The sequence below is a fragment of the Colias philodice genome, chromosome 11, assembly GCF_061535455.1.
Source record: "Colias philodice isolate Cphi_HAF_F1 chromosome 11, ilColPhil1 Martin Lab GWU primary, whole genome shotgun sequence".
Classification (NCBI taxonomy): domain Eukaryota; kingdom Metazoa; phylum Arthropoda; class Insecta; order Lepidoptera; family Pieridae; genus Colias; species Colias philodice.
Genome location: NC_143096.1, coordinates 11,650,735 through 11,672,317, shown reverse-complemented (window position 1 = coordinate 11,672,317; position 21,583 = coordinate 11,650,735). Strand labels below are relative to the sequence as shown.

The 21,583-nt window shown below is 31.7% G+C and overlaps 1 protein-coding gene across 2 annotated transcripts in view; it reads right to left on the bottom strand.

Moving 5' to 3' along the window:
- Grip (Glutamate receptor interacting protein) overlaps positions 1 to 15,798 on the bottom strand; it is a 237,814-nt gene extending 222,016 nt beyond the window's left edge. For both annotated transcript variants that reach the window (XM_089701174.1, XM_089701175.1), the window contains exon 1: positions 15,646 to 15,798. The gene's annotated coding sequence lies outside the window, so the exon portion shown is untranslated. The remainder of the gene's footprint in view (positions 1 to 15,645) is intronic.
- Between the last annotated feature and the right edge of the window lie 5,785 nt (positions 15,799 to 21,583).

Genomic DNA, 21,583 nt, shown 5'->3' with positions numbered 1-21,583 from the left:
TTCTTCTTCTTATTTTCTTTATTGTCCCCATTTGTCTCATTTTGTCTTATCGTGTTGTCACCCTTTTTTACGATTGCGCAAGCGACACAAGTTCCCCGTGTGACGGCCGTAGCGGGAATGACTCGTGCAGCGATCGGGGTAGGAAGGTACAGGGCGGCTCTCGCTATATTGGCTGGTCAGGCGCTAATTTCAAGTATTTCTTGTTTATTTCAAAACCATCGCATATTTCAAAATTCTAACACGGTAGACGTATAGGTTGTATATTTTATAGTTAATATCCAAAAAGTCGTAACTTTACGTTTGTTATTTTGAAGATGCCAGAGATTAAAAAAAAATAACAATGAGAACTTTGTATTTTTTTTCTATCGAGAAAATATCATGGAATCACGTTTCTAAAACGGTAGACGTATTGTGTTACTATTGAACTTTCTTGTCAAGAATTTTCATCACGACAACTTTAATAATATAAAAATTACGAAGGTTTAAAAAGGGCCGTAAATGTTAGAAAAATTAATTCATCACCTTAACACAAAACGCTTCAGACCTTAAGCTGAAGCTATCTTATGAATAAATGGTTAGTATATAAGTGTACTAAAGTATATCTGTTTATATCATTTAAGTCTGGTATCTAGGACAATCTAACATACATTTAATTGATGCACCAGTCTGTTATAAACATTATTAGATAAAATGAATGTCTGTTTTTACAATATTATCTAATGAATCTTTTCCATGAGTCAATACATTTTAAAATGACTTACAATAGATACTTACCGTATAGAATTAAATAAGGATATTTTACACAATATTATATAATTCTACTAGCGACCCGCATGCGGCTTTGCCCGCTTTGTCTTAATCCCAATAAATGGTTTACTAAAACCTTCCTCGAGGATCACTCTATCTACCTATTAAAAAAAACCGCATCAAAATCCGTTCTTTATCCGTAAAGATTTAAGCATACAAGGGGATATAGGGACAGAGAAAACAACTTTTTTATATATGTAGTGATGTCGTTTGATATGAATTTTTATAAGTACTTTGTAATAAGAATGTAAGAACACCATTCAGAGCAAAAAATGATAAATAAATAAATATCGGCCTATATTTTGTCTAAGCACATTTATTTTGGGAAAGACCTTACACTCCAAAATTCTTATACCTTGTCATTTATTTTCATCACACTTACTTTCGAATATTCGAGGTATATTCATTACTTTCAAAGGAATTTATCAAAGACTAGCCGCTCCGCGCGGTTTCACCCCCGTGGCTCCTCTCCTGTTGGTCGTAGCGTGATGGTATATAGCCTATAGCCTTGCACGATAAATGAGCTATCTAACATCGAAAGAATTTTTCAAATCGGACCAGTAGTTCCCGAGATTAGCGCGTTCAAACAAACAAACAAACAAATAAACAAACAAACAAACTCTTCAGCTTTATAATATTAGTATAGATATTCAAGTTTCCAGTCACCTCATCGAAGTACCTATTGAAAAAAATACAAAGGTCTCAAAGAAGTTTAAAGATATTCGAGATTTTACTCATTTTATAACCTCATCGAAGGAAAAAGAACGATTTGTGCTCTCAGTCTTAATGTGGCGTGCACTTGACATGAAACAGTCGATGTTACTCCATACTGAAGCTTGCTTTGATATCGAGGTTTGACCTAAAATTGATTGTGTATGAGCATTGTAGGTCGGTAAGGAATGTTTTTTTTAAAAGCAGTATGAAGTGTATTAAGAATTTGATTTTTTTTATTCGAGCGAGTATAATATGTATATCTGTACAATGGATGTTATTAGTATATTTGAATTCGTAATACATTGTATTGTAAGAAATAACACGCGAGGCCGGGTTAAATATTAGTTCGAATGTAATAAGAATGTACTGCAATTCTACACAGCTACCCAATTGATGTAGGAAGTTGATAACAAATCGCAGCAAGTCAACGACTATTAGCAAAGTGAGGGTAGTTGGGTCAAACGTCGTAGTGTATTTATCCACAAAAATATTAAATCAAAAGTTATGTGTAACAATATTGTTATAAATCATTCATGTATTTTTCTATCGTTTATTTGTATATAATGCATTTAAATGTTCGTATTATATCGAAACTCTATAAAGTTTCGATATAATATGAAATTTGAAATATATTATATCTCAATATAATATTATAATATCTTAAGGAACGTAAAAAAAACTCAGCTATGAAGCATATCTCAAACCGTTACCGTTAACACCTTGCTAAAACATACTTTAGCTACAAGAAACACTCATTTTCTACAAGCTTTATCCAAAGCGAAACCCTCTAAATACATCGACATTCAGATTCGAGATTCAAGTGAGTTTCAGATTCCTTTAAACCAGCCACACAAGGAAGGAAAATCCTTTGAGCTAACATGAACGCATTTACACTTTAGCCGTTAAAATGAAAAGTCAATTTATGTATGATTTGAGAAATGATACTATGGTATTTATTTATGACACTTTATTGTACAGTACCAGTAATAAAAACAATTATGGTAAGTGCACAAAAGGCGGCCTTATTGGTTAAAGCAACCTCTTCCAGGCAACCATAAAAATAAAGGACATGTACGAAATACATGTACGTATGGTATGTTACTATGAGACCTGAATATTGATATTTATTTCTTTTTGAGGCTTTTGAAATTTGATATTATACCTATATATATTATTATATATTATTGATATTTGGATACCAGAATCCTAACAAACTAAACTTGTAAAATATGTCATGTAAAACTGAAAAATATAAATAATTAATGAGAATGTACTCATTTTATATCTATAAATACAATTTAAGATACGATATGCATAGCAACAATTTAAATGTTCGTTTTAGTTAGAATTTATATGAAAATTCTGGGAAGGGAAGCCCTTTGTTTGAAAAGGTTTTGTCCGCAGTCAGTCAAAATTCATCGATACGTCGAATAAACCTATATCAATTTACAGACTTATTTTTAGGAAGACTTTTTTAATATCATACATAAATAAATATTGGAATAGTTAGAAATTAGAGCTTGATATTGATTATAGCTTGTTTTATCCCGACTGACGTTTCGATCATTTTTTAGCGAGTGTAGTGGCAAACAAAATCACACACAAGGTAAAACATTAGCTTAGTAATCCATTAAGGGCCGATTTTTCAATGCTTGGATAAAACTTATCCGTCCAGTAAAGTATTACACGATAGTATTAAAATGTCACGTAAACTGTCAATACGGGCAATTATAATACGTTTTTAAAATGGTAGTTTTATACATTATTCGACGAATAAGTTTTAACCAAGGGTTGAAAAATCAGCCCTAAACAGCATAAATGAAATAGAATAAATACCAAAAGAAAAAAACCTTTATTTAGCGAGACAGTGTGACAGAAAATTCGCAATAAAACACACACCCAGATATTAAATAAATCAATCAGATTAATTATAGATAAATAATAAACTGAAACAACAGTACTAAAGCTATATGAATTATTAAAATAACTAAAACTAAAACTATTTTTATATAGAATAGATAATATTATAAATCTCTCTATAACACTTGCGTCAATACACATTCAAATCCTAGCGCCGTCTGCCTATGACGTCACAAGAAATATTCGACTGCACAAACATATCGTCATACATCAGACCCTTTTATATCTTCGTCACAGTCTACAGATTGTCTTTGTATTCATTACTATTTAAAAGCCATGATTTTATTATTCAGTAATTTTCTTTTGATATTGTATTCAAAAACATTTTGATGGGCTATTGGGCATGGAAATTGACCCAAAAATTATTTATGACTTATACTTTTGAAGTGAAACTGTGTGTTGTGAGTAAAATTTCAAGGTAGCGTCATAGCAATATCGTCACGTCATGGAATAAGGCGACGAATTTGATATCTTTGAATCCTGCCACAGAAGTTTCACTTGTGACACGTGTGCTCGACACAAACGCTCTTTTTTATAAGCATTGGAATAATAATAAATAGTGCATTAATACACACTTGGAAATAAACATTTAACATTATAGGGAATGAAAAAATCTATCAAGAAAAAACTAACAAGTTTGTAACACAAATAGGTATTAATCCAATTAAATGAAAACATCACACAAACATATTGTAACACATTAGCTTTTACTTCTTCACGAACAGAACAGAATAGAAACTAATAATTATTGAATTAAAACAAAAAACGCTGATAGAATTCAATAATTGTGCCAAGAAATTAAAGCTGTAAAAACAACGCTCAAAGCTCAAAGGAAAAAGAGCATTTGCGGCTCCTCCCTATATTTTTCTAAGTTAAATCTCGACTAAACACCCTACACCCAGTCACCCTTTAATTAGAATCAAAGACAGATTTGTACAAAAATAAAAACAGACGCAAAAAGTTCTTAGCAAATGTTTCACACTTAGTGCGGTTTTAATTACCGAAAGAGGGGTCTTATGGGTTTTTACGCGGAAAAAACGGACCCCACCGAGTCGGCATCGCTTGTTAGCTTCGATACTTTGAGATTACTTTTATGTTTTTTATAATGTTTTTAAATGTTGTTCTGGTTATAATGCCGCGTTTATGTAATTTGACAATTTTAAAATGGGTTGATGCTTGATACTTTTTCATGCAAAAACTGATAGTAGGATCGGTATGAAATTTTGCACAAAATTCGAAGATAGTCTGCCCTAAGCCCTAAGGCATATTATAATGTTAGGTATATAGGGTAACATACTATTATATTTATATGCTACTTTAAAAATGTAAACGAAGCCATTGCCGGAATTTGTGTACAAATATTTTTTTTTTAGTATTTTGGTATTACCTAGTAATATTTTAATTATAAATAAAACCGGCCAAGTGCGAGTCGGGCTCGCGCACAAAGGGTTCCGTAGCAGCAAATATAATAAATTACAGTTAAATCAACCTATCTCAAAAACTATAAGAGATACTTTGATCAAACCAAAAATCGTTGAAAGAGTTAATTAGCATGCATCACCTCTATTTTTTTTAGAATTTTATACCCCGTAGTTATAAAAATAGAGGGGGGGGGACATACTTTTTACGACTTTGAGAGCTGATATCTCAAAAACCGTTCACTTTAAGAAAAATGTTTTTTAGAAAACTTTATATCATTTTAAAAGACCTTTCCATTGATACCCCACACGGGTATGTACATCGAAAAAAAAAATTTCATCCCTCAGTTACATGTATGGGGGGCCCCACCCCCAATTCTTTTTTTTACTATTTAGTGTCATATTTTTGTAGCGGTTCATACAACACATATTCCCATCAAATTTCATCACTGTAGTACTTATAGTTTCCGAGTAAATCGGCTGTGACAGACGGACAGACGGACAGACGGACAGACGGACATGACGAAACTATAAGGGTTCCGTTTTTGCCATTTTGGCTACGGAACCCTAATAAATGTAGGTGCTCTAGATGTGAGTCAATTTTTAAATAACGTTACTTCTGTACTTGTACTGTACTGTCTTTAGTTGGGGTACAACAGCTGTCGTCGATCCTTGTGTTGATTATAAGGAATATTAATTAATGTAATGCCTGTGTTGCCTATTTAATTTAAGTACCATATTACATCATCATTTAATATGTAGTTACTATCAAAAAAATGAACAGGCAACACTCAATTCGCGCCATGCTTTGATCAACAATGTTATATTGGTGATCGAAGGCGCCGTAGGTACCTACCTATATAACATATTTTATAAAATAGAGCTTTAAAATAGAGCTCTTAAAAAAAGAAGTATATTTATATTTACGTTACAGAAAATATTCTATAGGCCATTAAATTAACATAATACAAAAGATAAATAATTATTTTGATAATAAAGGGTCGCTCAAGTATGAGGGTGACACGTGGCCTTTGTAATATTTTTCGCCAGAAATCGTATTAAATATTATGATGATTTTAAATGAAGCGGGTAAGTACTTATATTTAAAATAAATTACGAATTATTATTATTATTTAGGTGACTTATTTACTAACTATGGTATGGTAGGTATGTATATTATATACTCCAGTATTTAAGCGCATATTATTTTGCATAAAATAATATATTTTGTTTAAATAGTAGATAATATCTGTGCCTCCAGTGAATAAGGGAGTAAGACGAGTTATTCCCTTTGGTTTTTATTGCACCATTGGATTCAGCTCGTCAAAATACACAACATATCAAAAGGTCATATCTCTAGCTGCGTCCTAACCCATTTTTTCGAATGACCCAAACGGTATAAGTAGGGTGTGATTAACGGTATAAGTTACCTTATCCATCATTTTAGGCAATCGCAAAGGAACTATTCGTCTCGAGTCAAAAGTACCCACGAACACAAAGACGTATGTGTAGTTATACTTTTTGAATAAAGACTTAATTCATTTTGTTCCATCAGTCCTAACACTATTTTAGTATAAACGCATTTGTGTCATTTTTCTAACATGAGCATAAAGGAACAACTCTTTTAGTGTCATTGGTTCAAGTGACGACATGAGACAGTTTGGCATTAATGCCGTGTTGCTATTGGTCTATTAATTGAATACTGCACGGAAACAACACACCATACCTATTCCTTATTATTTTTAAATCGTTTTTTTCAATAAATCTCCAACAACAAATCTTTATATTTTTTAAAAAAGGTATTTATCAGTTAACTTGGGATACTAATATATTTCTATGGAAATTAACTATTTTTTGCAATAGATATTAAAAATACAGTTAACACATTAAGTGCATTTAATGATATTATACTCTTTGTTTATATAAATACAGAACGATAATTGAATCATCTAAAAAAAGCCAACAAAAATGTTAAACTTATATTTTCTTCTTAAATAATTGGGTAAGTTTTAAAAAAAAAACTCGTTTTAAATTTTTTTTTAAATTATCTAACTACAATAATCAAGACAATAATATTATAGTCTATAATAGTCGCATAAAAAAAAGTATTTATAACCAGGCTTGACAATAATTATGAATATTGTTTTCTCCGCATATAGCGTTTTAGCCACTGTGCTTTGGTAATTTGCCTTTTTTATAGGAAAAAAATCCGCAATATCGATACTTCTTTGGTCCTGCATTTTCGTAAACATTTTATAGATACTCTGGTACCACATATTTTGAAAAAATTGGGCTATTGTCACGTAGAGTCTCTTCAAAGTGCGTGCCACAAGTCGTATATTTGCATCCAAGGCACCTTCAAATCTGAGCTTAATTTTTTCATAAAATCTTTGCGGCTCATTGTCTACATTATTTTGATATTATATGATATAGAAATTGTTAAAATTCTATATCATGCCGTAAAAAATCGCCACTGACCACCTATAACTTTTCCTGTATTAACTGAACATACAGGAATATGGTTTTCGGTCTTCTCTTATCTCTTTATAGTGCTTGTATCCTCAATGTATACCACCATGACATTGTGGCGTTGCCACTTTTATTATCTATATTTTACGAAACGGAACGCACTTGATCGAATTTTAAATTGATTCGACGATTAATTTTCACTAGGTTAATACGCAAAACGCAATACGCAGTTGATACGTATTTAATACCAATACTCAATGATTGTCTCCTGCTAACCTGTACAGACTAGGCTCATTGTGGTGACTGGTGAAACATTGTATAGCATTAACAACATAGTACTGTATTATTGAAAGATCGATTAAACGTTTATTTTACAATCTACGACTTTCATTATACATGGGTAACAAAACCCCATAACATATTCGGTTTTACTCCGGACAACATCTTCAGCCACCCAATCCCCTTGCTTGAAGTCCAAATCCAGCGGAGGACAATAATCGTCATTTACTAAAATTGAAGGTTTTTCGTCCTAGTATAAAAGTTGTCTGGATCCCATTTTATACACAATCTATAGTATAATACTATAGATATCATGTGAAACGTGACTTGGAAAAAAATTATTCAAATAAATCACAAAATAAAAATTTGATACAATCTTAAAAGTTACGAAAAGCCCAATTATACGTCAAAATGACGCACAACATCCTCTTTACAACCAAATGGCGGAATTTACCTTGATGAGCCAACTATGTAGTTACCTACTGCTAGGTCTCGACGGCTAATAAGTTGGTTCTGGATTTTGCAGCGATTCGATGGTAAATATAGAAGAGTTCATACGTCAAATTTACGTAGATTGGACTTCTAGGGTTAAATGCATAAATACCTAAATGTTGCTTTGTTTTTATTATCTAATAACGAAAAAAACCCGTTGATTTCATTCGTTTTTCAAGCTACGTGCATAGTTTTTCCACTAAAATGCCTCAATTGAGTCATAAAGTACACAAATTCCAAGCATAATAAGTCACATCATTTCTATAAAACCAAAACTGGCAATAATATAAGTCGTGTTGTGCGATTATGAACATAGTGCATAAGGGCATAAGTCGTTATATTGCAAAGAGTAAAAAAAAAATTATGTGAATACATTGAGTTATTCCATGAAGTACTCGTTCATAAGGCCACAACTACAAAAAAACACGAAAAAAGTATATTTATGGGGTTGTTACAATATGTGTTCCTATGTAAAAATATAGTCTAACATCATATCTTACACATACAAGCTTAAAATTTTGAATTACTAAAGATTTAGTATTGATATACAGTTTTTTGTCTCTCCTGAAAAGTGCTGTTTTTGAGTTATTCCCTTATTCACTGGAGGCACAGATATTATGCTCTAAAATATTATTATGCTCTAGCCACTAAGTCCAGCTTTGTCCAAATTAACCAGATTAAAAAAAAAGTAAAGTATAGCTAAATTACTGGTTGTTTGATACTTGACTGTTTTTTTGTAAAGTCGTATCAAATAAAAAATAGACGATTATTAAAAAAAAGACGTGTGGCACTCGGGGACTGCCGCGGTAAAGCTATTGCATAGCATGCCTTCAAGCCACACCTCCGTGCCCGTCGGAGTGGGGAGCGTGAGGTTTTTCGTTACGGAATTTCTCGATTCGGTCCCCGCGCTCAAGGCCCGCGATAGAAGCTATGCAATAGCTTAAAAATAAAATAAAGACTACATACATCGCGCTTTAACCCGATGGGGTAAAAACACCATTAAAAACACCGAAATTTGCACCTCCTTTTCACAGTCGGTTAAAACTAATCGTTACTGATAGTTAATCAGCAGATCCTAACATCACTCACTGGAGCCACGATGTTAGACCACTAACAAATGACCTCTGGAATTTGCTACAATATGTTGCGTCTTGTAAGTACATAATCTTAGTGTAACATACTGTAAATAAATACTATGCTTGTTATATACCTAGTATTATAAGTGTGTAATAGTATAATTATATTATTACTAGCTTACCGCCCGCGGCTTCGCCCGCTTTGTCTAAAACCTAATAAATTATATACTAAAACCTTCCTCTTGAATCACTCTATCTATTACAAAAAACTGCATCAAAATCCGTTGTGTAGTTTTAAAGATATTGTATTGATGTATATTTATTTGTTCCAATCTATATCTTACTACTATTATAAAGGCGAAAGTTTGTAAGCATGGATGTATGGATGTTTGTTACTCTTTCACGAAAAAACTACTGAACCGATTACAATGAAATTTAGCACACATATAGATGGTAACTTAGATTAACACATAGGATAGGTTTTATCCCGAAAATCCTACGGGAACGGGAACTATGCGGGTTTTTCTTTGAAAACGCGGGCGAAGCCGCGGGCGGAAAGCTAGTAATATATAAAAATGAAACCCGTTTTCCTTGGTCACGGCATCACGCGCGAACGGTTGGACCGATTTCGATAGGTAATTCTTTTTTTATTATATTCCTTGATTTACGAGGATAGTTAGAGAAAACTTAAATATGTACCACGGGCGAAGCCGGCGTGGAACCCTAGTATGATAATATAACAGCTCTAATTAATATACAATATGCAGATAGAGAGTAAAATACTCATTTTAAATAAACATCATCTTTGAAAATGCTGTCTGCTCCAATTTCGTGACCTCGTTGTTCTGTTCATCTTATACATTTAAACACAAATCTAATATAATGAGAAATAACGTTTTCACTTTTCGCCCTTGAAACTTTGATGCGATTTGCATTCATTTTGTTGATTTAGTTAGTAATGGAATCTTGGCCACCTATGCAACTTTGTCTACGCTCATCAACATATTTTTTCACTAGCCGCTCCGCGCGGTTTCACCCCCGTGGCTCCTCTCCTGTTGGTCGTAGCGTGATGTTATATAGCCTATAGCCTTCCTCAATAAATGAGCTATCTAACACTGAAAGAATTTTTCAAATCGGACCAGTAGTTCCCGAGATTAGCGCGTTCAAACAAACAAACAAACTCTTCAGCTTTATAATATTAGTATAGAATATAGATATATTTGCATCATCTCTATCAGAATCTTTAGTATATGGATATTGGATAGTGTCTATCCTTTAAATTATATCATAGAGAAAGAGTACAGAGTTGAGAAAATAAATAACATAATTAAATTAAATAAATAGAAAAAAAACATTACCCACACTCTTATCATTTCACATGTATATAAACTACTAACTGTGCCCACGGTTTTACTCGCACTGCTCTACTCCTGTTGGTCTTAGAAAGATGATATTATGTAGACTTTCTCGATAAATGGGCTATCTAACACTGAAATAATTTTTCAAATGGGATCGGTAGTTCCTGAGATTCGCGCGTTCAAACAAACAAACTCTTCAGCTTTATAATATATTAGTATAGATTTTGTTTAAGTTTCGATTGATATGCGACCACTGAGCTACAACTATTAGAATGTTTAAAAAATAAATATAAAAATGTGTATTGGGTATAGCTGCACTGCACCAGCAATGTCATCTCTTATCTACACAAATGAAGATGCAGAAAGCAACATATTATTATAGTGTATTTTTATGAACACGGCAAGCCGACGAAAAGTGCAACTGAAAATCAATGTAACTCCACTACAGCATGCTGATTTTCACGATTTATTTGTTGAAATAATATTCCTTGAAATACGAGGATGGCTTTTATGGAAATAAAACATATTATTACATTGCATACAAAACCTACTTTTAATCGAAAAGTCATGTGAACCAAGAAACTGATCGAATTTTCAGCTATCTATACAAATTACAAACGTAGATCCCAGATGTTTTAGTTCAGAAGTGGTCAAGTGTTTGCTATCCGCTTCCATCAGCGAATGTTCTAGAAAAGCCACTTTAAGAAGATATTATAATAAAATATTCAACACAAATGCACTCTATTCCATGTCTGAGATATCGTGCGCAAATATAATATGTGAAATGAAATGAAAATTTTTCTTTCTATTCTTTAAAGTTCTTATGAAAAATCTTATTCAGTAAAATATATGCCTCGATTTAATAAACTTAAGAATTAACAAAAGTCGGCCTTAATAATAAAAAATAGATTTTCTTTTGTGTAAAAAAATATACACCTACGTGAAAGGTAAACAATAAATTCATAAATTTAAAAAACGCCGCTTTGTTACTAAGTACCTATCCCTCCGTGCCAACCATAATTAATTAATATCACATAAATATTTGCCATATTTTCCATAAAATATCACAATATTATTATAGCTGTCACTTATAACGAGGGTGGACTAATAAACATTTAAAATAATACGTTTTTTCATACAATAACCATGCTTGAGATGTTTTAATCTCATTCCCTTTTATGTGCTATGAAAATCATGTGATATAATATGGCAAATAAATTTGTTTAAAAATGTAGGTTAATTAATAATTAATTGTTGCCAAATTTAAGAGACAAACACGTAAACAAACAATTTTAATTTTTTATGATGTTAGTGTACCTATACCTATAGTATAGGTACACTAACATCATAAAACCATGGCCTTATTTAAATATAACTACTATAATATTCCTACCAGTGTAATGGTTGAAAATTATTATCTTCAACATGAAGCTTGCTTCATGCTTCACCATATTATTATGAACCATGCATTCCAAAATTCTAGGAACGTAGGATGAGTTCTGAACATCTTTTCATTTGTATTTTTAATTGTTACACGTTACACATATATTAATCATGCAGATTTAATTTACAAAAGCAGAAAGACCGACTCCTATATAACATTAACTTTAAAAATTGAACTAAGATCGTGAAAAGACGTGACAAGGGAAAATAACAGTGGTACCTATATGGTTAAACTACGTCATGACTATCTTATATATAAAAATGAATCGCAAAATGTGTTGGTAAGCGCATAACTCGAGAACGGCTGAACCGATTTCGATCATTCTTTTTTTATTATATTCCTTGAAGTACGAGGATGGTTTTTATGTAGAGAAAACGTAAATATTATGTACCACGGGCGAAGCCGGGGCGGACCGCTAGTCTATAATATAAATGTTGGAAGGCCAAAGCGTATATTTTTCTTCAGAGTAATAAACGATGTACCTAATAAATAACACTTTTACAGTAAGAGCCAATTCTATGTTTGCTTAATAATAATTGAGTTACAAACATAAAAAATAATAATTAACGGAGCTTTAAGCTAATACATTATTTCAATTGCTATTTTCAGATCAACACATTAAAAAACCAGCTTACATCAAAACAACATAGAGCAGATTCGTTCAAAAACCATCCCACACAACAACATAGTAAAATTATACTCAAAAATTCACCCAAAATTATCTGACACAAAACACGAGCATAATAAGTCAGCCCTAATAATTTTATCTCAGACATGACAATTTCACGAAATGGACCTTGACCTGACTTACAATTTTGTAGACTTTTCAGTGACGACTTCAGTATTTCTGAGAGCTGACTAAATATTAGCACCATTTTGTTTTCACGTTTTGTCGCATCTAACTGTAGGCCCTGGAGAATCATAATTTATTTTACGTCTGATATTTTAAGAACTGGAGGGCTTTTAATTATTTTGTACAGCTTTCTTGAATTATTTGCGCTTGCGGGAGTATCAATTTGTTTAAAGGTAAAAGGGAATTTTAACAACGATTTTTAATAGCTATGCAATGTAAACATTGCAGTAGTTATCCTTTTATCCTACTCAATGTGAACTTTTCTTTAACGTTAATATTATGTTCACACACAAACACATTATAGTGGAGATGAAACTCATTAATTCTAGTAGCTTAGCATAAACCCAGCCTCTGACATGACGTAACAAAAGATTCACAATCCATACATACATACACCAATGAGATCAGGATCAAGTCATATCTTTAATTAAATTAGCACGTAAAATAAATATACAAATTTAATCATAAAACAGTAATTTCATAGTATTATATAAAACATAAATTGAACATTATACAGCCACATAGAAAACCATATTAGTGTCAGACGTTATTATACAACTAGAAAATGCAACTGAAATGAACTAAAATTTGTCACTTAATTTACTATCTACGACGCCTGACGTCCATATATGTATATTTGTTACATATATAGCGCCCCAGAGCGCCCCTCGTTCACATCAGGGGTTAAAAACCAAATAAAACATTTTAACAACTCGCTGAACAAACATAGACTGATGCTATTTTCGTAAATAAAATTTTACAGCCATATAGAAAATAAAACGGTATATATATAAAGCGGTTGAACTTATTGGCTCCATCGCTTTTCACTCAATAAAACAAAAGCGAGCAATTAACGTTTTTCATCAGTTCAACATGATCATGACATTTATATAGTGGATATGATTTTTAACAATCGATTCGCGTAGTGACCTCTATTGTTCAGATAAAAGTTTAATTTATAGAACTAGCTGTACTAATCCACAGATTAACAGGAAACTAGCTTTAGGTTTTTGAAAACAAAAGAAGTACTTGACTCTGGACTACTTTGAAATTTCGTTCAAATAAAAAGTTTGATTTAGTCGTGAAAACTGTTATACTTTCAGACACAATTTCGTATTTATATTAGTTGTACCTATGCATTACCTATATTTACACAGGCAATAGAGTTTTATACATAGACTTTAAGAGAGTTCCAATTATAGAGATGATACATAGCAATATATCAATGTATTGATATTGAAAAGCAGAATAGTAGAATGTATTTTTCATCGGAATACATGTAAAACGTTCCTATGAACTGTTATGAACCACCCAGTATGCCGATCTCAGTATACGCCCTATATAATATAATGTGTTATACCTAATTATAATTCCTATGTTATTATCTTTATAAAGCAACAAAACATTGCTACTATTATTCAAAATACTATACTCGTTTCCATTCCTTAATGTGATATCACAATACATTTTGTTAATATCATTTCAGGTTCTCATATATATTTCAAATACGAACATAATATGGAGTCGTAGCAGTTCGGTTCATTAAATTTAATAAGCTCCTTAACAATGCGGAGATAATATTTCAAAAACAGCACTTATGAGTTGGGAGTCTTGGCCAAATTATATTTCAACTAAATATATCTCTGATTCATACTGCATTTAGTTGTGTGGGTTGCACTAGTTTAAGCCCACGATAGCGTCCGCGTTTGATTTTGTTTATCCTATATTTTAATTTAAAGTTCATTTTTAACCATGCTAAAATTTGGTAAACTCTTCTTATAAATCTCAGTAATAGCATTATTAAACAAGATAAATTGTGCAAATGTAGAGCCATAAAATCGATATTTCTCAAAAAAATACTTATATCCTACTATTATGACATGAAAACATTTTTTGTTTAAGATTACCTTTAAAATATTATTTAATACATACAATATCTATAATTATAAAAATGAAACCCGTTTTCCTTTGTCACGGCATCAAGCGTGAACGGGAGGACCAATTTCGATAATTCTTTTTTTATTATATTCCTTGAAGTACGAGGATGGTTTATATGTAGAGAAAACGTAAATATGCACCACAGGCGAAGCCGGGGCGAACCGCTAGTTATCAATATTAATTAATACAATAGTATACTTATCGCAATGCGTATAATACGACAAACATCTAGACTCTATATAAATAATACAAGCTAAATATTATCATAATTGAATTGTAAAAATACTTAAATGGACCTTATTAATAAAATATTAATCATAAAATGTATCATTTATTTGAGGTTTATTTATAAAGCTCTATCAATTTGGGAAAAGGTCAAAGTCAGTTGATATTTTCATTATAGTTTTGGCAAACTTATTCCCCTGTCGCTCGCGATTATTCTCTAAATATAGCTCTTAAATTCGTTTGTTTTATGTGACTCTATTGTTAAGGAAATTCATATTATTTAAGATTTGTAGAAAGCATTATAAAAATATTCGTTTTGTTTTACCGAGCTGCGAAATGACCTTGTATATTTGGCGTAATTAAAAAATAATCATGAATATTTTTATTCGTATTATTTACGTAATAAACACCCATTTTTTAAATATATTTTAAAAAAACATTAATTATAAAATTATATAGAGCTAGTTTTAATACCTATTAAAATCAAACTCTACATCAAGAATATTTTGTTTGCTTAAATAATAGAGTCAATGAAAGCTTTGAAAGGAGTATATTTTACAAATACATTTTAAATCACCAATAAAAAAATGTATATTGTACATTATATTGTACATAATAAAATACATTAATAAACAGTTAAAAAACAACAAACCTGATCGTAAAATCCTTTACACTCATACAATTACAATCACAACAAAAACACAAACACACACAAACGTCTACACTAAAACTAAATCCACGGATATTTTCGTAACAGTTGCAAAGGCGAGCGGACGGAGCGCACAACCTCTCCCCACGAAAGCTAACCACATACTGAAGAACGAAGTCTGAAAACTGAACACAATTGCTAACATCAACGCATTTAACTTCACAATTTTGTTGTGGCAAATGCGCAGCGAAGCAACAAAATTATCGAAGCATAAACGAGATAGTTGGGTCTTATTAAGTTCTTAGGCATTTATCACTCGATGCAACGGCCCGTACTTAATCGAAACTGAATACGCTATTCCTTTGGAACTTTGAACTACAGGTTCAATGTACGTGGGGTTCTATTTATAAAAGTTTTACGCGGAAGAAAAACTATTTTTGTTTTATGGCTATCTATTAAAATTATCGACATTGATCAGTGCATTGGTAGTTGAAGGCGTGGGTTTGATTCTAATTTATTCATTTTAAGTTATATTGACATCGCATTATGGTCAATGCAAGTAAAATTTAATTATTTTGTGTAAAATACTTATATAATTTGAAAGAAAATACTGTTTTTGAAACTAAGAAGGATTAGAAGATCGAATAAAGAACTTTTGCTTTTTATGCTTCGGACGTGATTCAAATGATATCTATAAACTTTTCTTTTTTTAATTTAACATCAATCAATGAATAAAATATCTTTATTTTACTTTATATGCGTAGAAAATAATATTTTCTAACATATTTTTCTCTATTAGAGCAGCTTTTTTTCTCGACGACCCAGTTGCCGCGATACGTGGTCTTACCGTTCCAGTTATGTTTTCAAAATCTATCGAGAGAGGTATCTGCATAAAGGATTTAAAAGGTAAATATTTTAAGCTTGTTTTATGTTTCATATATATTTTTTAAGATAAGTGAATAAACGTTTATAGTACTAGCTTTTCACAAAGGAAAACTCGCATAGTTCCTGGCACTATGGGATTTTCAGGATAAAAACACTATCATCATCATCATCAGCATACGTTCCCACTGCTGGGACACGGGCCTTCTATGAGGGTACAGGCCATAATCCACCACACTGGCCAAGTGCGGGCACTATGTGTGTGTCAAATTTCATGACCATCGGTCGAGCAGTTATTGCGTGAAAGAGTAACAAACAAACCAATAAACATACAAATTTCGCATTTATAAAATTAGTAGGATAAAAACTTTCAATTAAAAAAAAATGTGTGTGTGTTAGTGTACACACGTAAGAGGTGAAACTTCTTTATGACCTTATATTTCAAAAAAAAATTAACTATATGCAACTTTACAGAAATATGTACGTCGAATCACGCGTGGTAGGGATAAGAAAAAGATGGCGCGTAACGGATAAATGTCACACTTAATTTTTTTCCAACCCTGATAAAGAAGTTTCACTTCAAATAGTATGTTCCAATCCAACTATACCCAACGCAAATCCTCACGCAAAGCCCAAACTTTAATCATACCGCCTCAAGGATATCCTAATACCAAAAATTGTAATTTGAAAACACTTTGGCAGTTTAAAGCGAACTGTAATCATCGTTATCATCCAATAAGCCGCCTTTGGGACGCCTTTATAAAATATTCAAGAGGTCGAAAAGTAATATTCTCTCACTAGTTAAAGAACGTCAAAGTTCGAAGGTAAATTTCGAAAGCTCATCAAAATGTATTAACATCGGCTTTGAACTATCTTTGGTGAGATTTTAACTCCATTGTGTCCTCTTTTGGAACTCCAAATTCACTTTTTTAGTGGGCTTGCATAATGTTAGTAGGTTTTCGTAATATAGAGCCTATGTGACATGAATAACGCATCTACTGATGAACGGATTTTCAGAGAGTATGTTGATTTTATAGAACAAAATTATCTATTTGATGATAATGATATAATGCTTCGTTGTAACTATTATTATTATCAGTATACAGGATATCCCACTATCCTTAGCGCGAATATAGCTTTCTCAGGGTCTAAAGATTGTCTGTGCCAAATTTCATCGAAATCGGTTGAGAGGTTTAAGCGGGAAAGCGTAACAGACACACAGAGTTAGTTTCGCATTTATAATATTAGTAGTAGGGATACTCTCCATAAAAACTTCCTTGTGTCTGAACAAAAACGTTAAACCGAATTGGTCAAGCCCTTCTCGAGTTTCGTGCTTGCTCAGATCACCATGACCAAGCATAATTATACCTTTTCACAATTGTCTTCAAGCCTTAAGCGGTTTAAGGAATAAACTGGTTAATTAAGCAAGTTTCTAAAGTGAAAGACCAGTTAAAAGTCGGTGTTTGTTAAGTGGAAACAGGTTGGCAGTTTGAGCAAGATAAAAGGACGTTTTTGAAGACGATTAAATCCGTTGGAAACAAAGTTTATTGTAGATACAGTATATTGAAGACTAGCTTACCACCCGCGGCTTTGTCTAACACCTAATAAATTATATGTTAAAAACTTCCTCTTGAATCACTCTATCTATTAAAAAAAACCGCATTAAAATCCGTTGCGAAGTTTTAATGATTTTTTACAGAAAAAATTTAAGAAATACATTATTCAGGTCACTTATACTTACTATTACTATTCAGGTCTGAACAAAATAAACGTAAAAGTTACCTTATTCAATTCTGTCACAATAATTGTTGCATTATAGAAGAAGAAGAAAGAAAGAAAAGACATTTAATTCAACACACACATACAGACAAATAAAAATAAAACAGAAATTAAATAGAAAAACACATTGAAATTACGATATAAAACACTAATATTAATAAGGTGTGATCCTGTGTGCTGAACAGGGACACCACTCAGGAATTCTACGGCTTAAGAGCTGCAGCACTGATTTTCAGTGGTTCCCATGTTCCCAAATGACGCCTATAGAGGCAGAAAATGAAAAATATATAAGCTCTGAAACATTTCCCTATCTATCAAAAATAGACTTGTAGATTATGAAGATTATTTTTTAAACCTGCTTATTTACTGTTCTTGTTAAATTAAAATATCTTTTTTCAGGTATATTTCGCCACTGATCCTGCTGGTTTTCTCGAAGAGATCTCTAAAAGTGTCAAGACTGCCAGCGGGCAGAAAAAATAAAGCAGAGGCTCTATGTTTTTATTGTATCTATCGTATGTTATGTTAGCAGCATAAATGTTAAAAAAATAAATCTAATATAGTACTATGTACAATATGTACACAATTCTGTAACAGCTATAGTTTTTGTACACTCCCATCTCTGACGCGCTCTGACAAATGTGTATGGTCTGCTATGATTCATATTGTTGGTAACTCGCCAAGCCTGTGTTGATCAAACGTTTGACTCGTAAATACGTGATGAAATGTTTTTAGACACTGAAAATTTTGTTGAAGGTTCTGGTTCGGCAGCAATATATTTGAGTAGTTTTTTAGGCTTCAAATTCAAAATCAAAATTATTTATCATCATTTCATATTATTATAACCGCGAAAGTTTGTAATTATGTATGAATGTTTAATAAACTTTCACGTTATTAAGGAATCCAATAATAAAATTGACTCCTTAATATCTTAATCTGGACGCATTATATCCACTACTCAGAAAATCCACAGAAGTAAGACAAAACTCGAGCGAAGGAATGACTTCTAGGAAATTTAACGTGTTTCCTTGTACTATTCTATGTATTTGATACTTTCAGATGAGCTCTTTCTAAAGACTTATTTATTTATTTATTTTTTAGACTTACATCAGCATAATAATAATATTTAGTAGGTACTATTTGCCCATAATGTAAGTAAATTAAAATTTAATTAAAATCCGTTTAGCTGTTTTTTTTTTGCCCTCAATAGGATGTCATATTTAAATTGCTGTGCCATGATTGAGCCAATCATTAATAGAACTTCCTAACCTCAATTCTTATACTATGATAAATAGTCTTATAATTTTGCTGCATCATTTGAAGATATATAAATAACATTGATTCTGCAACCACAGCATGACATATATTATCACAAAAGTTAATTATAATAGTAAATTTTTAAAAGCACACACTAACATCAGTAAATAATATCATAACAATATCACTTATTCGACAATCACAGTGGAACAGAGAAATTTTATCAAATAATATCTATATTAATGAAAATACTCTTAAATCATGACGCGCATGCTACACCGCAGTCCGGTAAAATTCCAAAACTGGTAACATTACATATAGTAAGAGAGCAAGAGTTGTAACTTGTAAACATCCCCGTATTTTAAATTTGCCGACTCCACGTTGGCAACCGCATCGCATATAATGCTGCGGAAACGACAACAGCTATTTTACTTATTTATTCTATAGGGCTGCCAAAAGCATAAAGATTAATCGGTTTATAAGCTAAAATAACCTTTTGTATCAAACAATTTTGAGACTAAGCAGTCTTATAAAATATAGGTTTAGGTGAAACATTTAACGAACATGATAGAGTAACTTATATGAATTTTTAAAATCAATCTTTTCTTTATTTATATTATCTATAATATATTTTCATAATATTTCAAAAAAGCGGTACCGTAATAGACAGGGTTGAAGATAAAAATTATAGGAAGTAAAAGTACAGTTCGGTAATATTAAAAACACAAGGTTTGTCAGTTTTTACACTTTTCATGGTGATTTTTACTTGCGATCCCCTAAGCCAACTATAAAATTAAAGTCTGAATATAATAGTTAACATGAGCTTATCTATATACTGTTAAAGACTAGTTCAGTAAAACAAGTAATTGCCTACACACAAAACTTACAGAGGAATACAGTACAGGGAGTCTAAACTTTAAACCCTGTTACAGTTATTTGAGTGTAAACGTCTTGTTTAAACCAGTTGAAACCGATTCAAGCCAGTTAAAACCAGCTCAAACCAGTTACATGGCTAAGTGAGAACAGATTACAATGCAGTTGTTATGAGACCTTCTGATAAAGACAGTAATTAGAGCCAATAAAGTGGAATTGAAGTGTCATTTAATAATGTTATAAGATGACTTGACATTGAGTTATTAAGATGTAGTTTAACTATAGGATGACTCTCCTATTCTTTGGAGCCATTATGAATGAGATATTTGCTTTACTAGTTTATGAATTCCTACCAATTCTAATAATATAAAGCTAGAAATGTTTGTTTGAGTGCGCTTATCACAGGAGCTTTATCGATTTCAAATATTCTTTCACCTTTGAATGTATACGTACGTGATCCCTGTGTGCTATATGCTATACACATATTATATTTACCACGTTTAAAGCCAGGGCAGCTAGTATTTTATAATACACATAATACTAAAAAAAAATGTGTGCGTGTACTAGTGTACACACGTAAGAAGTGAAACTTCTTTATTTTTATAAAATAATTTACTTAATGCAACTTTACAGAAATACGTCGAATCAAAGATGGAACGTAACGGAAAAATGTCACGCGTAACGAAAAAATGTTACACTCAATTATTTTCCAACCTAGATAAAGAAGTTTCACTTCAAAAATATTACCTAAAGGGCTCCTTTAAATGTATTAAGGTTGTAATGTAAGGATCTTTAATAATAACAGTAAATAACTAAAAATTCCATATATCTGGAAGTTCATGAGTCACACAAGACCCCTCAATTAAACTCATACAATCTAGATCAATCATGCGAATTTGTAACGCTATTGTAAGTTATGTTATTCACCCCGGCTTTACTCCCCATGATAACATAAATATGATAATTATTTGCGGATATTTGTAGGGTGCAAATGTTAATGCCGATTATTATCAATATTGAGGGTTTGCCGAATGAATGTGTATAATTTGTCGCAAAAAATAATGTACAAATAATAGTAGGTAAGTATAGAATATTTTGTATAATAAATTGAATGTATTATGGCGGTAAGACATTACTATACTAGGTTTTGTTC